Below are 18,947 nucleotides of genomic sequence, written 5' to 3' on the forward strand. Positions count from 1 at the left end.
ACTTGGGAAGCCAGGTAACATATACATAGACACTAACAAAACTTAGTATAATTTCTTTCTGTAAGGAATTAGATCACTTCTGCAATTTGGTTTGTATGGCTATGTCTCACAGGAGTGCAGGAAAGGGACAGTGGGCCACAGAAGGGAGCTGGCCATACGACTGACTCCTCTGCAGCCCCCACGCAAAATGTCTTCAGGGTGACGCCCGTGCAAAGGGAGGCCAAGAGGGGCTGCCACAGCCCCGGGAGCCTGAGCTGGGATTCTTGTCCTTCACTGACCTCACTCCAGCTCCCTACCCAGAGTTCTGCCTTTAACCTGGCTGGCCTGCCCCATACCCCAGGGGAGGGTCAGCAGACAGACCCCGAGAGTGCGTCCACTGGCTGCCCCCAACCTCCACTCTCCCAAGGTCCCTGAAGGACTTCACCCAAGCACACCCTCCCCCCGAACCAATGTGGACACGCCTCCCTCCTGGCGACGCCATGCTTTCATCCATGAGAGCCTCACCTGAAGAGGTGCACGTGCCCCTGTCACAGCCCTGGGACCCCACGGCCCTACACAGCTCTACTCGGCCTTCAGAGTGTTCACACAGCCCGGCAGGGGAGCCCAGAAATCCTGGGTGAACCATCTACATCCTTTCCACTCTAGTTTTCTTTGGGTGTCCCAAGTGGGCACCAGCAAAGGAATTCCACTGAGAGGTGTGTGGAGGTCATGGTCAGCACCTTAAAAAAACAACAAAACAGAGGCTTGGGACTTCACTGCTGAACATCCAGGGAAGTGGCTAAGATTCCAGACTCCCAATGCAGGGGCCCAGGCTCCATCCCTTGTTGGGGAACTAGATCCCATGTGCTGCAACTAAGAGTTCACATGCCACAGCTAAAGATCCAAGTGCCACAGCTAAAACCCGGTGCAGCCAAATAAACAATATTTTTTTTAAATAAACAGATAATGTAACCAGGGTAGGAGTAGTGAAAACTTTTTTCCTTCTCGTGGACATGGAGAAAAAACTAAAGATCCTGCATGCCGCAACAAAGACCCGGTGCGATCAAATATATAAATAAATAAACTTTAAAATGGAGAGGCTTGAGTGCCACAGAAACATGAACGCATCCTACTGATCAAAACACCACATATCAAAATGCAAATCGACCCTAAAAGCAGATGAAGAACTCATCAGAGTAAGAGTTGTCACATGGGGCAAAGTCACTGCTCCCCGTCGCGTCCCCTCAGGATCTCCCCACCCCTCAGTCTCCTTTCAATCCCCCTCCATCAGGCCTGTGTCTCTGTCACCCTGCTAGGGAGCTGCCATGATCATGGGGGTCTCGTCTCCACCCCTCCCTTCTCTGCTGGGGGCGGCTGCCCACTCCATCACCAGACGCTCCTGGTTGCCAGGGGCCACATCCTCTCCCTGCAACCTCGCAGGCCCCTCCTCCTCTCCTCAGCCAGCTGCCCCTCCTCTAGGCCTCCAGGCGCTTACACAGCCCCCTCTGCTCTGCTCTCTCTCCAGGTGAACTCACGCAGGCAGCGGCATCAATACTGTCTCTTCAATGGCAATTCCCAAACCCAGTCATCAAGGCCTGCTGCCACATCCTCGCAGTCCCTCTGTCCCCTGGGTTCTGCTGCTGGCCTGTCACAGGGCCTCCTCCCTTGGTCTTTCCGCTTCTAGTCTCCCCCCTCATCATTCACAGGGGAGTTGGAGCTGACCAGTCCAGCCTTTGCTTCTTTCTATCCCCCAGCAGTTTCTCTCTGCTCTCAGCACAAATGTGGAGCTCCCAGCCAGTCCCTGGGTGGTCAGACTGCCGTCCACCTCTCCTGCCCACCTCTTGGGCTCTGGACACACTGCCCCAATCAGTTTTATGAACACACCACATTCCCTCTCACCTCAGGGCCTTTGCATGCGCTATGTCCTGTGGCCAGAAAGTTCTCTCTTCTCTCTTCACCAAGCTAACTCCGAACACTCATTCAGATTCAGCTCAAACATCACTTTTCCAAGGAAGCTTGTCCTTGGCCAGTCCCTGCCCCTCCCATTCTAGGTCTGGTCCCTGGTGATTCATTCTTCTTGTACCTGCACTTCTCCTGTGAATGACTCAAGGTCACGATGGTCCAGGTGAAAGATGACAGAGCCTGAATGATGGAGCCACCAAGAGGCGTTCAGGAGGAAGGAGATGATGTCAGTGCCTCAGAATACAGGATGTGTCATCGTCAGAGCCCAGAAGGGAAGATTCTAAAAAGCCTTGGTCACCTGATCCTCCTACACTGAGACTGCACAGGGCAAAAAATTTCTGGAGGAGGAAGAAAAATGTGGTTGGTTCGGTCGCATATTTACATCAACCACTCCATGCACTTGATATGTGGGGACTCTGGAGAAAAGCGGAGACATGAGTGTCTACACCTTCCTCCGCACTAAAGAGGCATCTGCTTCTAGTTCTGGCTTCATTGCCATGAGACTCAGTTTCCCCATCTATTCTTCAACTAAGAAATGGGGTTAATCAGGACATCCCTTCTTTATGCAGAAGCTGCTGTAAGAAAACAGGGCCTGTACCCACTACAAACAGCATTTGCAAAGCTCTGATTTTGAGCCAGGAACTGTGCTTCAAGTGGGAAAGCTGGAGACGAAAAGACCCCATCCTGCCACTGACAAGTTCAGTCCTGAGTGTGATGACACATAGCTGGGTAATTTCACACTGAGCTGTGAGTTGTGCAAAAGACTGGACCCTGGGTGGTGGGAATGGCTGGGGAGATCCAAGAAGGCTTCCTGGAGGAGGCTGCACCTGCGCTATCTTGGCCAAGGACTGTAAATGTTTCAGGAAGGAATGAAGCATGGTGTGAAAGATGCCCTTTTCCCAAATGGATTCCTTCTATTGCCCCATGATTTCTGAGCAGACACACTCACGCCCCGCTTTGAGGGGCATGCACTCTTGTTCCTGTCCTTGCAGGTATTTTCTCCCAAATGCAGCTCCCAACAGGATCTAGAATGAAACCCCCACCTCAAATGCAACCCTCCGGCATAGCTCCTTGCTCAGGCTCTCTGGTCGTAACCAATGACAAATGCACAAACAGATATGCATAGCTCTATCCAGAGCAACCCCACCCCAAATGCCAATATCCATCCCCCCACCCCAGGAAACTGTTTCCTGTCACACACAGGGATGGAATGACTCTCTGCCCCCCCTTACCCAAAGCTGCAGGTTTTCAGCTCATTTCAACATCAGCACAAGCTGAGGCTTTTGAAAGCTTCACCATAACACAGAACACAGAGCTGGCTTACGATGCAGCATCTAGCTAAGGACTATTTCACATTTCAAATGCAGAGGCGGTGTATAGAATTTCTAAAACACAGTATAGGCAGCGAAAACCTGGGGGAAAATGTGAAACTTGAGAGCATTACAGATAAAAAGAACATGAGAAAATGGAAAAACATTCTGTTTCATCTCCCCTCACTACTATTTCATATGAATCTAAATAAGGAAAAATATCCCTTGATTGTCACATTGCAAAAAAAAGATTAATGACATGCAAACTTTCACAATACGACAATGCAATATTTTAATAACCATTCAAATAAGCAAAAACCCAAAAGGGTTCCCCCCATGATTGGGAGGGAGTGAGGGGCAGCTAACCAAAGAAAAATGCTCTCCCCACTATTCATCTCTCTTAGAACAATTTTTTTTTCAAGGATAGCACATCAAATATCACCGCCATACCTTTACAGAGGGATTAAACAAAGATCTTTCTTCCTTGTGACCAACACCTTCTTGGGAGAATCTGTTATCCGTGTAGAAGAAATGTCAGAAAGCTCTGGGAGGAAATGAGTTACATTTGTATTCCGCTCAGAAAATGTCATCACAGATCTGTTTACCTTAACTGTGGACCATGATTCAGCCGTGACAACTGTCTTGCATACTGATCAATTTATTTGCAGCAAAATTTCTAATGTTAACTGCTTAGGTTCTGAAAAATTGGTGATTTGGATTTCTTGCGCAACCACAATCTATACTGAAATCTCTAGATTGTTATCAAAATATTTCAGCGAGAGATCAAAAAGGAGTCCTCCTAGCAAGCAAGGGAGAAAGGGTCCTTTCCACTTCTGGAAGGAAGGTAAGGCACAGAACTCCCAAAGATCCTCTGGAGGGTGGGATTTTTATAGCACAATGTATAGGAAAAGGGTGCTTCCCTGGTGTCTCAGCTGGTAAGGAATTCACCTGCAATGCAGGAGACCCCAGTTCAATTCCTGGATTGGGAAGATCCCCTGGAGAAGGGATAGGCTACCTACTCCAGTATTCTTGGGCTTCCCTGGTAGTTCAGATAGTAAAGAACTTCCCTACAATGTGGGAGACCTGTGTTTGATCCCTGAGCTGGGGAGCTCCCCTAGAGGAGGGCATGGCAACCCACTCCAGTATTCTTGCCTGGAGAATCCCCAGAGACAGAAGAGCTTAGCAGGCTACAGTCCATGGGATCACAAAGAGTCAGACACGACTGAGTGACTAAGCACAGCGCAACATAGAAAAGGGACTTACTTCCCTAGCGGTTCAGTGGTTAAAAGACACTGCACTTCCAATGCAGGGGCATGGGTTTGATCCCTGGTCCAGGATGATTCTGCAGGCCTCAAGGTGTGGCCAAAACAAAACAAAACAAAAACAATGTACAGAAAAGCCATTAGACTGAGAAGCAAGGAACTCTAATTCCAAGTCCTTTCTAGACTTTAACCTGTTGTACATCCTCTGTAAGGCAGCCTTCATCCACAAACAGGCAATAGTGCGGGGGGTGGGGGGTGGTGGGGGGGGAAGGTGCTCTCTGCAGCAGGGCAGAAGGTGCTGGACAGGGTAAGAGATGGCCAATGGACCCAGGAAAAGAAGAAAAGGCCAGTCCTGCCTCCATCAGCTGATGCCTCCCACCTGGACACAGAGCCCTGGCTGCAGGCCTGAGTCACTTCTCGCTGGCAGGCAGGTTTGGTGTTAGGGAACTGGAACCAGTCCCAAGGCAGCCTTGGGAGATGGCCTCCCATCTCAGCTAATGATGCTTGCTTATGCAGAGCCCTGCTCCCTGGCCCGCCTGAGCCGTGCTGTGCCCTTTGGAATGCGGACATTGCACCAGAGTCTACTAGGGTGTCAGCACTTGTATTGCTGCTCTGTCCAAGCCCACCTTGAACTTTATAAAAAGGGCAAAACCCAGACCCCCAGGGAGAAGACAGGTAACCAATAATGGCAGAAGAAAGGTCGGGAGGTCACTGGTAAGGTAACAACTAGAGGAAGACAGTTAAGTGTGAACTCAGCACTCAAATCTGCCCCCTCTGGGAGATCACAAACAAAGGCCCATGTCTTGAACCACAGTGGGGCCTCCACCATGGATCATCTCATGCTTGAGTCAAATCAACAGCCAGAGACCATCAGAGGAAAGCGGGTCTCATGGGTCGGGCAGAAGACAGGGCAGGTCACCTGGGTTGAAGGCTCGGAGTCAATCAATGCACAGGTTGCCCTGAGAGGGTCTTAGAGGGAGCCTCACTTAAAACCCAGGTTGAAGAAGAGTCCTTGAGGCAGAAGGAGAGATGAAACTGTCTTCAAATATGCAAGACACCTTCCTGTATAAAGCAGAAGAGGCCACTTCTTGATTATTGCCGAGCCCTTGACATGGTGGCCAAGGATATGAAGGATAAGGGAAAAATGAATGACTCAGATGCATGCTGTCCAAATACAGTTTGAAGTTGAACAGAAACCAAATGAACTAAAACATCTGACATAAAGTTAAAAGCTAATAAATTATGGAACACCCACACAGATAAAAATCACTCAGCCATTAAATATCACGATTTCAAAGAATAATGTCACAGGAAAATGTTCAGGGTACATTAGTAGGGCAGGATACAAAAGCTTAGAGACAGACATAGATGTCAGGGATCCAGTGAAATTCAGCTTTACAATATTTACCCTAGCATCTGGCCCTGGCTTCTGAATGAATGGCTCAACCTTTGAATGGTCAAGCAGTGAAATACCTATTTCAGGATCGTTTCTGGCGTCCTTGAACTTGTGGGTGATCAATGACCCTATGATCACATGGGTCATCATCATATCTACATTGATAGTATAGTAACAGCGATCCCAAGACAAGGCATGCCACACGAACTTATTGTTCTCCAAATATTCAGTTTCAAACGTACATAGGCATTCTAGATGAGCTAAGATTGAGAATCTCCCAATATATAAGATATATGCGGCTTCCTTGGTGGTCCAGTGGTTAAGAATCCACTTGCCAATGCAAGGAATACATGTTAGATCCCTGCTGTGGGAAGATCCTACATGCCAAGTGGCAACTAAGCCCGTGCACCACAACTATTGAGCCTGTGCTCTTGAGTCTGTGCTCAAGAGAAGCCACTGCAATGAGAAGCCAATGCACCATAACTAGAGAGTAGCTCCCACCCGCAAGCAACAGTGAAGACCCAAGCTATTAGTAGATGCAGACTGCAATCCCTCAGAAGACAGATTCAGGAATAAGGAGGAACTGTAGTAGAATTGAAGAGCAGCAGAGAATGTTCCATGAGACAGGATGGGACTGTCTAAATGCCTTATAAATGATCAAGTCACCAAGAGAGTGCCAAGCAGGGCTTGGGGTGCTATGGGGCCACCTGTATCCTGGGGATCCCTGCCATGACTACAGGGTTAAAACAAAGGACTTTTATCTTCCTAAGATGTATGACTATGTGATCTTCAACTACTTGGCAATAATGTATAGAGGTGGCTCAGTGGTAAAGAATCTGCCTGCAATGCAGGAGATGTGGGTTCAATCCCTGGGTTGGGAAAATCCCCTGGACGAGGAAATGGCAACCCACTCCAGTATTCTTGCCTGGAGAATCCTAGGGACAGAGGAACCTGGCGGGTTACAGTCCATGGGGTCTCATAGAGTTGTACACGACTCAGCAACTAAACCACCACCACCGCAGCAGTATCACAGTTAACCTCAACCTCTGTATTTTAAGGGTGTCCCCATTGGCTCAGATGATAAAGAATATGTCTGCAATGCAGGAAACCCAGATCCGATCCCTGGGTCAGGAAGGTCCCCTGGAGAAGGGAATGGCAACCCAATCCAGTATTCTTGCCTAGAGAATTCCATGGACAGAAGAGCCTGGCAGGCTTTCCTGGATCGGAAAGAGTAGGACACGACTGAGCAACTTTCAATTCACACTTCCATAGTCTAAAATGGAACTCCGTTTTTCCTTCCCAAACCATCTGGTAAGCTGATTTCCAGTCTTTCCATCAGCAGAACCTCACTTGTTTTCAGTCTTGAGGCTCAAAACTCCCTGTTTTCCTTCCGCTAGGGTTTTCTGAGCACCCATCTTCTATCAGGTACCACCAGTCACTGCCGCAAATGCAGAATGGAGTGGGACAGTTCAGTGCAGAATCAATTTGAGCGGTGAACCAAGAAGTCACTCTTAAATGTCTCAGAAGAGAGGCAGACAGGGACACAAAGCACCATGCTCAGGTCTCAGCAGAACAAACCACAGCCACAGAGCCCCACCTTGCAAGTCAGGTGTCCTTTCTCACTTTTTCCACCGGAGTCTAGGATCTTATCACTCCAAACACGGATCACTACAATAAGCATTCCCGATGGCTCAGTAGGTAAAGAATCCACCTGCCAATGCAGGAGACACAGGAGACATGGGTTGGATCTGTGGGTCAGGAAGATCCCCTGGAGGAGGAAATAGCAATCCACTCCAGTATTCTTGCCTAGAACATTCCATGGACAGAGGAGCTTTGTGGGCTACAGTCCAGGGGGTTGCAAAGAGTCGGACTCAATGAAGCTCATATGCATATCCTAAAAATAACTTTGTGCCAATGCTAGGGATTGAAGGGTGTCCCCTTGGAAGTCATGTTGAAACTCTAAAACCTAATGGAACGGTACTTGGAGGTGGGGTCTTTGGGAGGTCATAAGGTCGTAAGGATGACGCCCTCATGATGGAATTAGTTTCTTTTTAAGTAGAGATAGGAGAGAGCTGACCCACTCCAGTGTTCTTGTCTGGAGAATCCCAGGGACGGGGGAGCCTGGCGGGCTGCTGTCCATTGGGTCGCACAGAGTTGGACATGACTGAAGCGACTTAGCAGCAGCAGCAGCAGCAGGAGAGAGTTGGCATCCCCTCCTTGTTTCTCTGTTCCCAGCCTGGGAGGACTCAGAAAGAAGGTGGCCATCTACAAGCCAGGAAGTGAGCTCTTGTCAAGAACCAAACAGGCCGGCATCTTGACCTCAGGCTTCCCAGCCTCCAAATGGTGAGAAAATGAATTTCTGCTGTTGAAGCCACCCAGTCTGCAGTATTTCATTATCACGGCCCAAGTGAAGATAGCTGTTCAACAGCACTGTGTCAAAAAGAACGCCTTTCATTTGTGAAATGTGTTCTAAACAAGATAATTTAGGGATTTCCCTGGTGCTCCAGGGGCTAACGCTCCCAATGCAGGGGGTCCAGGTTCAATCCCTGGTCAAGGAACTAGATCCCACATGCCACAACTAAAGATCTCACAAACCACAGCTAAGACCCAGTACAAGCAAATAAATATTCTTTTAAAAAATAAACAAGATAATTTAACCAGGTTAGGAGAAGTGAAAACTTTGTTCCTCTTCGTGAAGTTGAGAGAAAATCACCCAGTGACTGATGACCACACCCATGTGTTCACCAAATCCTTTCTTTGCTTGGCCCTGCCCCTCTTACGTAGTAGCCTTGGGAGAAAGGCACCATTAAGAAGTTGGGTTTTGCTCTGATTGAAAGAAGATCGAGAGGAACTGAATTCTGGTGGCAGCCTGGAGCTCCTGTAATTGCTGTTTTATGTCTTCTCTAAGATGATATCCTAAAACCCAACTCTACTTGTCCAGCTATGCTCAAAGTAGAAAATATGGGGACAAGGGGACTTTCCCAGCAGTTCAGTGGTTAAGACTTCATCTTGCAATGCAGGAGGTGTAGGTTTGACCCCTGACTGGGGAGCTAAGATCCCACATGCCTCAAAGCCAAAAACCCCCAAAATATAAAACAGAAACAATATTGTAACAAATTCAATAAAACCTTTTTTAAAAAATGTGCTCAGTTGCTCAGTCGCTCAGTCGGGTTCTACTCTTTATGACCCCATGGACTGTAGCCTGCCAGGCTCCTCTGTCCACGGGATTTTCCCAGCAAGAATACTGGAGTGAGTTGCCATTTACTTCTCTAGGGGATCTTGGAGACCCAAGGATTGAACTCAAGTCTCCTATATCGCCTGCATTGCAGGCATATTCTTTACCAATGAGCCACCTGAGAATCCTTTTAAAAAATGGCCCACATGAAAAAAAAAATTTTTTTGTAAAAAAGGAAATATGGAGACCAGCATGACCCAGGAGCTGTTAGGAGCTACCAGTAAAAACCAACATTTATCTTGAGAAGAAACACAGACCTCAAGAATCTACCTTCCTGGCCACAGAAGGAGCGAGGCAATCAATCACATTTCCATCTTTTCTCTTTTATACATACACCAATAAAATGATAAACCTCTAGTTCTAAAGTACTTAATTCAATTGAGCCTCATGGATGGACTGGGGAACCTGAAATAGAGATCATGGGCTTACCTGGTGGCTCAGATGGTAAAGACCAATGCAGGAGACCTGAGTTCAATCCCTGGGGCAGGAAGATTTCCTGGAGAAGAGAATGGCAACCCACTCTGGTATTCTTGGCTGGAGAATTCCATGGACAGAGGGGCCTGGCAGGCTACAGTCCACAGGGTCACAAAGAGTCAGACATGACTGAGCAACTAAACAACAAGGATCAGAATCCTCAGGGGTCATCCCGTAGAGATGCTACTGATACAGCCATCTTCATGGAAGAGAGTGGAAAAGAAACGTGCCCATTATGACTTCAGATTTTAAAACAGCCATTCAGAGAGCCACACTTGCAGAAGCACGAAGTCTATCCATTTAAAAAGTCAATGACGATACAACATTTCAGGCTCCCAGGAAGGACATTCTTGTTTGTCTTGAGCTATTTAAAGGCTCAAGTCCCTGTTCTGAGTGCCTGTTCATCTTCATCTTGATTATCTCATTTATGTTCATCTTGACAAGCAAGGCTACTCTAAGCAGACCTTCAGTGGACATCCCTGGTGGCTCAGACAGTAAAGAATCTGCCTGCAATGCAGGAGACCCAGGTTCAATCCCTGGGTCCTCCATAAATACAGGGAGGAAGATGATATCAAATAAAACTCCATGGGAGCTTCCCTGCTTGTCCAGAGGTTAAGAATCTGCCTGTCAATGCAGGGGACATGGGTTCAATCCCTGGTTCGGGAAGATCCCACATGCCTCGGGGCAATTACTGAAGCCTAATCACCCTAGAGCCCGTGCTTCGCAACAAGAGAAGCCACCGCAATGAGAAGCCCGCACACTGCAAAGAAGTGTAGTCCCTGCTTACCGCAACTAGAGAGAGCCTGCACACAGAAAGAAGACCCAGCACGGCCTAAAATAAATAAATAAAAATTTTAGACAATATTTTATAAAAACTTCATGGGAGCTTTGTGCAAGCCAAATGAGGTAACTGAAACCTGGAAAACACAAACGCACCTGATCAATTAGGGATAATCCAGAATGTCTTGTACTGCCTGTCCCGACGTCCCCTTCTTCACTTCAGTGACAGTGCTGAGAACCACATCTCAGGTATGTCCCCCCTTCCACTCATAGTCTGTGTGGCTCAAGTGGGACCCAAATGCATACACCTCAACTAGAGAGCCCAAGTGCCACAACTGGAGAAGCCCACGTGCCGCAATACAGATGGAGCACAGCCAAAAAGTAAAAGTAAAAAAGACCTGTAAACATAGAGCCAGATATGTGAAAGTCAAGACAAGGTGAGGCCAGATAAAACATCTAAAGCTGTGATGGAGACTCTCTTTACAGAGAGAGTCTTTCTTTCTCCTTCCCAAAGGTGGGCACATGCCCAGGTCTGTTCAGAGCACTGCATGCCCTGGCAGGAGACCCCGGCTCAGCAATGTCATCTGACTTCTGCTGGAGTTCCGCTGATGAGATGTAACGTCACCACCACTAGGGGGATTCTGCCTGAGATTAAAACCAGTACAAGGAGGGAGGGCGAGAGGACCTAGTGAAGATAAACAGGGTGAAAGGCACAATGTTAGCACCTCTGGATCTTTACCTGAAACGAAATGCGCACCTGGCTATCTTAACTTTAGGGACAATTACTGTTTGGTTTGAATTGGGCTGTCTTTTTTTTTTTTTTTTAGATTTTTTTTTTGATGTGGATCATTTTTAATGTCTTTATTGAATCTGTTACAATATTGCTTCTGTTTTGTAGTTTTGGTTCTTTGGCTGCCAGGCATGTGGGATCTTAGGTCCCTGATCAGAGATCAAACCCAGAGCCCCTGAACTAAAAGGTGAAGTCTTAACCACTGGAGCACCAGGGAAGTCTCTGGGATGTCTTCTGAGAGTGAAATAATCCTGACAAATATATTGTGACTTCCTTTTCTCTGTGTCTCCTCTCCTTCCTCTTCTTGCTACTCTCCTATTTCCCCTGCCCCCCTCCTCCCCTGCTTCATCTTTCCTGTCTTTCTTTTTTCACCTCCTCCTTCTTCTCTCCTTTCCCCTCCCCTTCTTTCTCCTTCTTCTCTCTCACAGACACAATGAATATTTGTAATCTGTATATATGAATTATTCGACAAGCACACTTCACCAACTACACTGCAAATTCTGTATTTGCAAAAACACCTCACTCGTTAATATGGATGGAAAATCCCTAAATAAAATCTTAGTAAATCAAATCCAGCATTATCTTACAATAATAATATTAAAAGAACTGTGCAGTGTTACCATGTTCCTTTTATTCCAGGAAGATGCAGATAATTCACCATTAGGAGATCTATTAATAGCTTAAATAAGCTTTAAAAAAAAAAGCCCTGAGTTTATCTCAATAGATGCTGAAAAGGACATGTGACATAACTGATCATGGGACGCGCTGCTTTGACAGGCTTGTGTTCCTAGTGTTAGGAGGTGCTGTGTGCTTCCCCGCCTACTGCTCAAGGCTGCCATTGCTCAGATCCATTACGAATCATTTCTCAGATCCCTGTGGAAATGGTCCTCGGAGCCAGAAAAACTCCAATGATAGGAAGGGCCAACACATACTGAGCACAGACACTGCCCAGCACACTGCTAAGCACCGCTAAACACCTTACATCTCATTTCAACAGCTCACCTCACCTGCTCCTGAAGATAGGTATTTGTTATTATTCCATTTTACAGATAAGGAAACCAAAGTAACCCCAAATGGAAGGTCTCAGGCACAGGGAGGACTCAAAGAGAGTGATGAACACAGAATAAATATAAATATGCATTGACTATAAGTAAATAATACTAGCATGTGCTTCATGGGGTGATCTGAGGTGATGCTAGGCCATTCCGTATTACTAAAGTCTGCTGAGTGTGCGTAATCATGCTTTCAAAGTGGTAATTAACACGCATACTATATATGACCTCAAAACTAGCAGAGCAAGAAAGAACAGAATGGTAAATATGACCTTCATCTCCAATAAAACAAAGGAGGGGGGAAGAAAAAGACAAAGTGGGACAAAAAGGAAAAAAGTGGTAGAAATAAGTCTGTACATATAAATGGTCCCAATAAAGGCACTCAGTTTTCTAGATTAGGAAACAAAGACTGTCAAACTATGCGTTAACAATAAATAATTCATCCATCAGTTTCCTAATTTTGCTTATTTTTCGGCACTGTAACTTCCTGATGGCCCACCTGAACTAAACAATAGACAGCCCGTTTCCAGTTCTCCTGAGTGCTATAAGGTCCAAAGGTGTCACAAATGACCAAAGGAAGGGGCGGGGAGGGGGGGGGTCGTATTCCCCAGGAAACATGAAATGGGATGTTCCAACAGCCAGCTGGAAGGGATAGGCAGGTTTAATTTGATGGCTAAAAATACACCAATAAGATGGGCATTCACTGCAAGTGATAAGAAATTCATATCAATTACAAAATGTTGTTTGGTGCATTAAGATCAAAACCAACAAATCACAGGGTAATAATTTATTCTTACCATTAGATGTTTTGACAATAATTTCATTTTTACTGATTTTAACATTGTGACCACAGCTTTCTTTTTGTCTGCACTGGCCTGACACACCAAGGCTGGCCCTTCTATTTTCAAACCTTTAAATCACTTTTTCCATAATGGTACATAATGGTATAGTTTGGCTTCTGTTGTTTTACCCAATTAGAAAATCTTTTAAAAGAAAAAGTGAATCTAGATGCTTCTTTGAAAAGCCATTATTTTCTGGGACTTCCCTGGTGGTCCAGTGGTTAAGACTCCACACTTCCAATGCAGCAGGTTCAATCCCTGGCTGGGGAACTAAGATCCCACATGCCGTGCAGCACAGTCCAAAAAAGAAAAAGAAAAGAAAAACCACCATTTTCCAATTAAAGGCAGCACAATGACATATGCCTCATCCTCTCTACCTTCCCAACACTATCCCATTAATGATAATAACAAACTTCTAACCCCTAATGCCAATGGGCTGACATTTCTCCCAAGGAATGAGACTTGAAGGTTTGCTTTCTAAAGAAATATACCCCCTACACGGAAAACAATCAAGGAGCCAGGGAACGAGAGAAGAGATAGAGAATCAATCCAGGAGGTCTGCATCTAACTAACAGATGTCTTAACCACTGGAACAGGGAGCCCAGGTTCCATCCCTGGTCAGGGAACTAGATCCCACATACTGCAACTAAAAGCTTACACACCACAACTAAAGATCCTGAGTGCTGCAACTAAGACCTGGCAGAGCCAAAGAAATAAATAAAGTTTTAAAAAAAATTTTTTAAATAAAGAAATAGAAATGTCAGGCCAATCTTCTTTCAACTTGACCACCGCCTATGGGCAGAGCCTCTAGAACCGGGCTAGAGGCTAGTTCTAGCCAGCACTGGGTATTAACAAGCAGGTCTAATTCCAGTGACTGAGCTACCTGTATATTGTCACCCTGCTTATTTAACTTATATGCAGAGTACATCATGAGAAACGCTGGGCTGGAAGAAGCACAAGCTGGAATCAAGATTGCCAGGAGAAATATCAATAACCTCAGATATGCAGATGACACCACCCTGATGGCAGAAAGTGAAGAGGAACTAAAAAGCCTCTTGATGAAAGTGAAAGAGGAGAGTGAAAAAGTTGGCTTAAAGCTCAACATTCAGAAAACAAAGATCATGGCATCTGGTCCCATCATTTCATGGGAAATAGATGGGGAAACAGTGGAAACAGTGTCAGACTTTATTTTTGGGGGCTCCAAAATCGCTGCAGATGGTGATTGCAGCCATGAAATTAAAAGGTGCTTACTCCTTGGAAGGAAAGTTATGACCAACCTAGACAGCATATTCAAAAGCAGAGACATTACTTTGCCAAAAAATGTCCATCTAGTCAAGGCTATGGTTTTTCCAGTAGTCATGTATGGATGTGAGAGTTAGACTGTGAAGAAAGCTGAGTGCTAAAGAATTGATGCTTTTGAACTGTGGTGTTGGAGAAGACTTTTGAGAGTCCCATGGACTGCAAGGAGATCCAACCAGTCCATTCTAAAGGAGATCAGTCCTGGGTGTTCTTTGGAAGGAATGATGCTAAAGCTGAAGCTCCAATCCTTTGGCCACCTCATGCGAAGAGTTGACCCATTGGAAAAGACTCTGATGTTGGGAGGGATTGGGGGCAGGAGGAAAAGGGGACCACGGAGGATGAGATGGCTGGATGGCATCACCGACTCGATGTACGTGGATTTGAGTGAACTCCGGAAGTTGGTGATGGACAGGGAGGCCTGGCGTGCTGCGGTTCATGGGTTCGAAAAGAGTCGGACACGACTGAGCGACTGAACTGAACTGAACTGAGCTACCTGTGTGACTGCGCCACCTAGTGGTCAATAGGCACAACAACACCTATGTTCTGTGAAAGGACCAGAATATCCAGCCTGAATGACTGCTAGCAGGCTACGGCTGGAGACTGTGGATGCTCAACGGCATAGACTGTGCTGTGCTTTCTAACCAGGATAATCCCAGCACTTAAGCACCATGATTAACAAAAGGCAGACAGTTAATGAATACTGGTTGAATGCACGAAGACGAACGAATAAACTTAAAAAGACACACACGTTCTAATGCCCATTCTGTCCACAAAGTGTTTGTGAAATTGAAATGTCTTAGGATGCAGCCTGAGGCCCAGTGAAGCCAGGTTTAAGAGGTGGAAGGAGACAGGGTGGGGGAGAGTGCCAAGCCACTGCCTGCAGCGGCAACGTCCAGGCATCCAGGTGTAATGTTTGCAACTGCAGCAGCCCTGGGCATTCAACGGGGGACCCTCCTGGGTGGGGAGCCCTTCACAGTCTGTCTAGAGGATGGAGGGGCCAGGAGGGAGACTCGTCCTAGGGTGATGGGACCCTCCCCCCACCCTACTATGCCCGTGAGGGAGGAGAAAGGGGGGTGACAGGGCATTATGTACTGGTCTGCACTCAGGGGCAGGACCAAGACGGGGAGTCTAGCAAACAGGGAGGGATGGCAGGAAGGACAATCGCAGCACAACAGGAGGGGAAAGCTGGAGTCCAGCGGGGTGGGGGCGGGGGCGGGGACTGCCGCCACGGCTGATGGCCTTCTTCCCAAGGAGGAGGAATACTGGAGCATGGACAGCTAATGACCCCCACATGCACAGAGGAGCCCCAGAAACCCAGACTGCCTACTGCACAAGAGCCCCATCTCTTTCATAAGCACATTTGGTTATTTGCTCCCCAAGTTTTCCCTGCCCAGCTGGAAAGCTGTCCTTCGAAGACTCCTGAACCCTGTGCTGTGTTCCACGTCCTGACAAGGAGCAAAGGCCCCTCTGACCCAGTGTTTACCATGTGCCAAGCCGCATCCCCAAAGTTCTTAAGTAGAACCATCTAATCCTCCTCAAAACCCAGTGAGGAGCCCCTCTATACAGGTAAGGAAGCAGTGGAAACGAGGAGGTAACCAGCCAGCCCACAAGCCACAGACACCAGGTCCGCCATGGCCTGTCTCAACCCCAGGGGGCAGTGTCCTCCTCATCTCTGAATTCTGAGCACACAGCACAGTCAGTGCTTGATAGAGAATTCAGCGTATTTTACAGAGGGGAAGACTGAGGGCCTCACCTATACCATCTCCCAGTGGATGGTGTTTACATCGTCACCACTCACACAGTCAGAGTCTGGGTTTTTACATACCTGCAGCACCCCACTCCAGTACTCTTGCCTGAAAAATCCCATGGACGGAGGAGCCTGGTGGGCTGCAGTCCATGGGGTTGCTAAGAGTTGGACATGACTGAGTAACTTCACTTTCACTTTTCACTTTCATGCATTGGAGAAGGAAATGGCAACCCACTCCAGTACTCTTGCCTGGAGAATCCCAGGGACGGGGGAGCCTGGTGGGCTGCCGTCTATGGGGTCGGACATGACTGAAGCGACTTAGCAGCAGCAGTAGCAGCAGCAGCAAGATGACCCAGCATGAACTACTGGGGTGATCTGAACATTTCCACCCTGTCTGGTTCCTTTGGGTCTTTGATGAAAGAGAAGTGGGAGCAGGGAGGGAGAGAAGGACAAGGGAGGGAGGACAAATGGAAGAAAGGAAGAGGTGGAGGAGAAAGAGATAGAAGGAGGAAGAAATAAGGAAGGAGACAGGAGAGGGAAGGGAGCAGAGAGGAGAGAACGAGGAGGGGGAATTCTCGGACCTTGGGAAAAACTCAGCAACTTTCTGCAGGCAAATTACTCACCCCCCAAATCTGATTTTTAAGTCACCAGGTCTTTCTTTAGGAAGTTACAATAAAATGCAAATGTGTTTTTAAATGGACCATAGAAGCAGCAGCAGACTTCCCTCATGGTCCAGTGGTTAAGATTCCATACTTTCAATGCAGGATGTTCAGGATTCCATACACAGCGCAGCCAAAAAAAAAAAAAAGCAGCAAATTCACTTCCTAAAATAAACACAAATACATATCTAACCCTAGATACGCATCAGCCACAAAGAACAGGTCAAATCATACACTAATTACTGTTTGAATGGAGATCTGACTGTTAATTGCAATGCGTTTCAGGAATTCCACATGAGCAACTTACCTGAAAAGCTTTCCAATTTGTATGTCAGGAAAGTTGGTAATTAAACCCTTCAACTTCCTATTGACTTTATTAGAGATATGATCATCCTTACATAGTTAGATTATAATTATTTGTCAAATGAAGTCGATACTTATTTAGGAAAATGTTACCCTTACAGTCTTTAAAAAATAGAAAAAAACCTGGGACTTGTACTTGACAAGGAACACCTGAAGCTGCCTATGTAGGGTGTATAGAACCCACAGAAGTTTGCCGAGCACACAGGGAAGGGTTTCCCAGGCGGCTCAGATGGTAAAGAATCTGCCTGTAATGCAAGAGACCCAGATTTGATCTCTGGGTCACAAAGATTCCCTGGAGAAGGTAATGGTTATCCACTCCAGTATTCTTGCCTGGAGAATTCCACGGACAGAGGAGCCTGGCAGGCTATAGTCCATGGAGTCACAGAGAGTCAGACACGACTGAGCAGCTAACACACTCTCTGCATCTACACAGGAAAGGGCATCTGGAACCACTAATCAGCTCTGCTTAGCCTTGTCTGCACAAGACCTTGACTTATCAACCCAGAATCTTGCTTTTTAAGTAATGCCTGCTAAAAACAGCCTTGTGATATAACATCACTTTTGTTGTGTCCTTGATAACAGACACGTTTAAAAGCACAATCCCAAGGTCATCATGCAGCAACATCAAACAAAACCAGATTGCAGGGTATTTTACACAGTGACTGGCCTCTACTCAGTAAAAACGTTATGGGGGGTGGGGGTGGGGGTGGGGGGGCAGGGGTGGGGAATCAGGGCAGTTATTGAAGGAGCAGTTAAATAAGGAGACTAAAGAGACATCATAAGTTGTCATCCTAGATTAAACCTAGAGCCAAAAAAATGGTTTTGGCTATGAAGAACAACTGGTAAAAATGAATAAGGTTTTCAGCTTAGAATACACTGTTATATGAATGCCAACCTCCCGATCTTGCTCATAAATCACAGTTCTGTAGAAGGATGTACTTATTTTCAGTTTACACACATTCAAGTGTTTAGAATTAAAATGAGGCCCAGGTTCGATCCCTGGGTTGGAAAGAGCCCCTGGAGAAGGAAATGGCAACCCACTTTAGTATTCTTGCCTGGAGAATTCCATGGACAGACAAGCCTGGTGGGCTACAGTCCACCGGGTCACAAAAGAGTCAGACATGACTGAGCGATTAACACTTTCATTTTCATTTTTGTCTACCAGGTATTATCAAATTGTTCAGAAAAAAACTGTTCAGAAAATAGAGGAAAAAAACCTGAAGAAACTGATGAAGCAAACGTGAATGTTAACACTTAAGGAATCTAGATGATGGGCATACAGGAGTTCTGTAGTCTTAAGACTTTACTGTAAGCCTGTAATTATTGCAGCATAAAAAGTTACTAAAAACAAAAAAATGAACCTTGTCATGGTCACGCTGCTTTGCATTGGTTTTAAATGTGGGAGACTGGGTGACCAAACCATCCATCCATCCATTCATTCAATAATATTAGAGATGTTGTTGTAGTTTAATTGCTAAGTTGTTTCCAACTCTTCTGCGACCCCATGGACTATATAGCCCACCAGGCTACTCTGTCCATGGGATTTCCCAGGCAAGAATACTGGAGTGGGTTGTCATTTCCTTCTCCAAGGGATCTTCCTGACCCAGAGATGGAACCTGTGTCTCCTGCTTTAGCAGGCAGATTCCTTACCACTGAACCATGTGGGAAGCTCCTAATATCGAGGCTCCTACAGTGGAAAAGAAAATCTCAGCTCTAAGCGAAATGAAGCAACTTGGGGGGTTTCTGGCAAAGCCCCACCTACATGCCTTGAACTCTTGATGCCTTAGACTCAACAGGTCC

At 46.5% G+C, this 18,947-nt stretch overlaps 1 protein-coding gene across 4 annotated transcripts in view; it reads right to left on the minus strand.

Moving 5' to 3' along the window:
- ARNT2 (aryl hydrocarbon receptor nuclear translocator 2) overlaps positions 1 to 18,947 on the minus strand; it is a 191,059-nt gene that overhangs the window by 160,837 nt on the left and 11,275 nt on the right. The window contains exon 1 of one of the 4 annotated variants that reach the window (XM_045163834.1): positions 2,063 to 2,215. The exons of 2 other annotated variants lie outside the window; for them this stretch is intronic. The gene's annotated coding sequence lies outside the window, so the exon portion shown is untranslated. One more of the 4 variants, XM_045163833.1, reaches the window with a different exon arrangement.

The sequence above is a fragment of the Bubalus bubalis genome, chromosome 20 (assembly GCF_019923935.1).
Source record: "Bubalus bubalis isolate 160015118507 breed Murrah chromosome 20, NDDB_SH_1, whole genome shotgun sequence".
NCBI classification, from domain to species: Eukaryota; Metazoa; Chordata; class Mammalia; order Artiodactyla; family Bovidae; genus Bubalus; species Bubalus bubalis.